The sequence below is a fragment of the Haliotis rubra genome, unplaced genomic scaffold, assembly GCF_003918875.1.
Source record: "Haliotis rubra isolate DU_JTF1 unplaced genomic scaffold, ASM391887v1 Scf1049, whole genome shotgun sequence".
NCBI lineage: Eukaryota > Metazoa > Mollusca > Gastropoda > Lepetellida > Haliotidae > Haliotis > Haliotis rubra.
In genome coordinates, this window is record NW_025764947.1 from 5312 (window position 1) to 11066 (window position 5755).

At 45.9% G+C, this 5755-nt stretch overlaps 1 long non-coding RNA gene across 1 annotated transcript; it reads left to right on the forward strand.

Annotated features, from left to right (window-relative positions):
* The first annotated feature begins 1533 nt into the window (after positions 1-1533).
* LOC124275621 lies at positions 1534-4415 on the forward strand. The gene is made up of 2 exons (XR_006898323.1): positions 1534-1595; positions 4171-4415. It is a non-coding gene; the product is annotated as an uncharacterized LOC124275621 (long non-coding RNA).
* Positions 4416-5755: the final 1340 nt, after the last annotated feature.

The following is a 5755-nucleotide window of genomic DNA, read 5'->3' on the forward strand; positions in this document are numbered from 1 at the left end:
AAGTAAAGCCTGGCAGAATGACTGACTGGACGGGACTGACTGGATATGTGGCCGAACTGTATTTCACTATGCTTTACCTGATTATGTAACCATGCTACACACGCAAACATACCTACACACACGCCCTCAAGAGCCCCCCAGTTACAGAAACTTTCATTTTAGCTCGCTAACTGGCCATGAACTAATAAATACTTCGCTGCCTTTTGTCTTACACTTTGCCTTCATAACTTGGGCGTTTTTCACTTTGTTTTTCAATCTCATGTTTGTCAGCGTTTCCATTCGATGTTAAGGTCACTGAACGTCAGTTCATATATACGTGTTGGGTTTATCCCCGTTTACATAGTTCTTAATCCACATAGGTGGCTCCACCAGCCAACTGAAGCCGGCGAAGTGCCCACGATGAGAGTGGTTTTAACAACTCCTCGCTCCGGCCGAAACCGGATTGAAATCCACGGCAGCGAGCGAGCGATTGTTCCTCTTCAGACGTCCGCGCGTAATACCGCCGATCGCATAGTTCGATCGCTTTGTTGGGAGACGGCATACAAAACTGTTTTCAGAAGCAAATCGTGACTTCAGTGTCTATCAGCATCACATTGCCTTATTTCTGTATATATATTCTGTCACATTGCCTGTATAGATTGCACTATCTTCTGTTGATACGCTTTAAGGAAACATTGTAGTAAATAAGATGTGGAGTGTACACCTTAGTGCAACTGGTACTGGTATTACCTACTAGGCTGGTAGAACCCATAATGGGGTGCCTGGGCTGAACAAGCACAGATGTGCGCATAAACAAATAAGTAGGTACAATGCAGGGAACAATAGCGCCAGATATAGATAAGTGGCATGAAATAACAAAAGTTGAACAGATCGATACTCATGCTGTCGATCGCACTGGAATCGTCTGGTCCAGACTCGCCACCCTATGGCTGGAATATGTGCTGAGTGCGGCGTCAAATTAAACTCACTCACTCACCCTATTCTATTACAGGTACATGCTGGCATGTATTGTGTCGATGAATCACACATACAGGCATGACATTTATTTGCTGGTAGGTGTTATGGTATATGCGGAGCGCCTTTCCAGCATCGTCAAAAACTGAACATATGGTCAGATTTTGCGAGAGCTGACACATTCAGACTGAAAGCCGCCGCCGGTGATATTATATATCAGGCGCGCGGACCTCCTTGAGAAGACAACTGGGCATTACACTGGCTGTTTTACGCTTTAGGGCAGCCGATACAGCTTATTTGGCGGGCATTACGTTGACACAAGTGAGCAGTTACATGACCATTTTTCTAATAAGCACACATCAGTTTCAGGGTGTTTGGCTCTACAACAAAGTGGAAGTTAGGACAAGAAATCACCTCACTGTCATGCCTCGGCAGAAAGGTTCAGACAACCCTAGTCTGTGCAAACTCGGCTAACACAGATAGGACGGGATAGGTTCGGATAAGAGCGTGAACATAAGCACAGCCAATCAGAGCGGCGGATGGAGATGACCGTTGTGGATCTTAGCGGGAAATGGCCGACCGCGGAGAGCAACGGTTTTTCACAGGCGGATTCTTTTCCTGGCCATTTCTTCCCATTTAAGGTAATGTTTTCATGTCGTAGATAACACAGGCCTTTATTGGATGCTCCGTTGCTGTATATAAGATGTTATAGGATCCATTGCTTCAGTGTAGGATACTATTAATGCATAAAATGAGCGCAGGTACATGTGCGTTGGTTCTCGCACCCATGTTAGACTCGCTGTGCCAACTTCCGGACTGGTCGTAAGCTTGACTGATAATTAGTAATGCTATATATATACAGAAACAAACACAGGTACATAGTACATAGATAATAAGGACAGATTCAACTACACAGGGTATTTTCTGAGGGCCTAAGTCAGTTTTACATTATCCATTATTTTATTTATTTCTAGACGCTAGTAGCGCACACAAATTGGGTATAGGTACATAGATAAGAATGATTGAGTTCAACCACATCCAATTGACCATAGGGCTTAAGTCAGTAGGACATTATCCATTACTTCTCTTGTAGATGCTACAGACATACAAGTAGGCATAAGAATTACATAATGCATAGCTGATGACTATGGACTGTATCCGAAAGGCATAGAGGTCTAAGTGCATATTACATCACCCATTATTCCCCATCATTTCTGCAGATGCTACGAGATACACAGGTAGACATGTATATAATAGGTTTATTTTCAGGATGATAGATCCTGGAGGAAATAAAGACTCTCTCTCTACCTCTCTCATGGTGTTGTTTTTGTGTTGCATGTGCCATAGGGCTTATTGCAGGATTGGACTGCATCTTGGTAACATGCTTAGCTATTATGGTTTACTTTCACCATTGAATATGCTACTACCATGTATTGTGTATTGCAATCTGGATTTGGATATAACTTGTAGTGAAAATACATCAGTTGGTGCTGTTATGAAGTTCATAGTTCATAGCAGTTGTGAAAAGAAAGGTATAAAATTCAACTATAAACAATCATTTGGAAGCATTCTACTAAGAAAGCATGTTTCGCTTCATGTTTCAATGTTCGTTTGAAGATAGTTTTCAGATCTGACCTATTACCTATATCAACTCTTGAATAGGACAACTCATGTATACTTCCATTCATTGTACTGAGCCTGTCCTCAATGTTTGTTTACATAGGTGTCATGATGATGTACAAGTAGTAGGGTGGGCCAGTAAACTGAACTAATTGGCACTTTGTCCTGTTTCTTAGGCGTCCTATATACTAAAATCATCTTGTATATGCCAAAAAGCCATGAAATAAACTCATGTCTTAAATATAACATTAAAACAATGCCTAAAATAGGACCAAATTACCCAGAGTGAAAAGCTGCTCATGGCTTCGGGCAGCCATTTGCAATTGACAAAGGAGGTAATTCCGCCAATTTCCTCTGCACTTTGTAGAGAAATAAAGGCAGAAAAGAGAGTTGTCTGCCCTGATCGTGAACATGTTCATGTCGCATATCAGCTGGTACCCTAACCTAACCCTAACCCTAACCCTAACCTAACCTAACGCCCTAACCCTAACCCTAGCCTCCTAACCCTAACCCTAACCCTAACCCTGAAGCCTAACCCTAACCCTAACCCTAACCTAACCCTAACCTAAGCCTAACCCTAACCTAACCTAACCCTAACCCTAACCTAAGCCTAGCCTAACCCTAACCCTAACCCTAAGCCTAACCTAACCCTAACCCTAACCCTAGCCCTAGCCTACCCTAACCCTAACCCTAACCCTAACCCTAACCCCTGGCCTAACCCTAAACCTAACCCCTAACCCCTAACCTAACCCTAGCCTAACCTAGCCCTAACCCCTAACCCCAGAGTTACACCCAGCACCTACCCCTGGCCCAGAGTTACACCTAACCCTGACCCTAACTCCTAACCCCAGAGTTGCACCCAGCACCTACCCCCTAACCCCAGAGTTACACCTAGCCCTGACCCTAACCCTAACCCCAGAGTTACACCCAGCACCTAACCCCCTAACCCTGAGACTAACCCCAGAGTTACACCAAACACCTAACCCTAACCCTAACCCCAGAGTTACACCTGACCCCTAACCCTGAGACTAACCCCCAGAGTTACACCTAGCCCTAGCCCTGAGACTAACCCCAGAGTTACACCAAACACTTAACCCTGACCCTATCCCTAACCCTGAGACTAACCCCGAGTTACACCTAACCCCTAACCCTAACCCCAGAGTTACACCCAGCACCTAACCCCTAACCCTGAGACTAACCCCAGAGTTACACCAAACACCTAACCCTGACCCTAACCCCTAACCCCAGAGTTACACCCAGCACCTAACCCTGACCCTAACCCTAACCCTGAGCCTAATCCCCAGAGTTACACCCAACACCTAACCCTGACCCTTACACCCCTAACCCTGAAGACTAACCCCAGAGTTACACCAAACACCTGACCCTGACCCTAACCCTAACCCTAACCCCTAACCTAGACCAAACACTAACCCAACACTCACCCCAGGGTTAGACCAAACACTATCCCCACTGTATGTTTTCAGCATGACATCCAGAAGCATGCAGCGCTTGGAGGTGTTCATGGAGCCTTTTGACTTATTATTCTTGTGTTTTTGTGGGCAGGTCACTAATTGCTTGTTGTGGCACCTGTTTCAGTGGGAGACATGACAGCAGAGAGAGCTACAGAAAGAGAGGTTTACTGATCCAAACGAAATGGAAGGGAAGGGGGCAAGTTTCAGTGTCGCCTGGCAACAGGGACTGTATTGAGATGTTGACCATAACAACAAGCCATCCACCATCACCTACAAAGTGCCTTGCTGTGAACAAGTACACCAGCTCCAAGAAGAAAGTTCAACAGAGCTTCTACTTACATAAAACGGTCCTTTTCAGGACCACCCAAATAGAACAAAAGAATACTTGAAACGTTGATGACTGACTGAATGAATGAATGAATGACTGAATGAGTGGGTGGGTGTTAATAATAATAACACTAACCCCTGACCCTAACCCCTGACCCTAACCCCTGACCCTGACCCTGACCCTAACCCTAACCCTAACCCTAACCCTAACCCTAACCCTAACCCTTGAGAGGTGTTTGCAGCCATCACTGTCGGTATTGGCCACATCGGGGTGATTTTTTAGACTGGCGCTTCCATCAGGTTCTCTGCAAAGGGACATAACTCCAGTTTACTGTTGACATTGGAAACATGATTGTGCGTGAGTGGAAGACATGGCACCGAGAGAGGTGGCGAGAGAGGTTTTACCGATCCAAACGAAATGGTAGGTGTATGCTTTCAGTATCGCATCGAAACAGGGACTGCGTTGAGATGTTGGCTTTGCTTTGTGAACCGTATCTTCGAGAGAATCGCCGCTGCAGCATCCCGTCACGACCAGAACAAGAAGCCCCTACAAAGTGCCGTGCTGTGAACAAGTACACCAGCTCCCCAGCGGAAGACAGTTCACCAGAGCTTGTACTTACGTACACACACATACATACATACAACGGTCCTTTTCAGGACCACCCAAATTGAACGAAAGAATACTTGAAACGTTCATGAATTCACGAATGAATGGATGAGTGAGCGAGAGTGAGTGTGTGTGTGTGTGTTCATAACAAATTCATTGTAATAAGATGGGCAATGGACCTGAACACACAGTCGGATGTATATTAAAATGGTACTTGCAACCAGTATGGGGAGTAAGTACTATGTGCGAACAATGGGCAGTGTGATGCGTCAGTGCATGGGTATTTGTTTCTCTGGCCACCCTTCCCCACTCGGATAAGGCGGCACGAGTTGCTCCCCTTGAACCGTAGCATTTCCCCACTGGCCCCGTGCCTGGCTCGCTTTGAAAGAGCACAGAAGTTGTCTATGTTGATGCTCCACGAAGGTCGTACGATTAGGGGCTACCAGCAACGCCGTTTTGCACATCCCTGCAGATGCCATCAGACAATAACATATCTACATATCAATCCGATACACCCATGGGCTCCGGACGACACGGCGTTTTCCAGCATACTACCCCCCGCCCGCGCGGCATTTGGCTTCAAATAGCGCAGACATGGTCCATGCACATACGCATGATCGACGGAGGTCGTACGATTAAGGGGTGCACGGCTACGCCGTTTTGCACATCCCTGCAGATGCCATCAGACAATAACATATCTAAATAGCCATCCGATACACCCATAGGCTCGGACGACACGGCGTTTGCAATCCACTACTACTGTCGCCCGGGAACT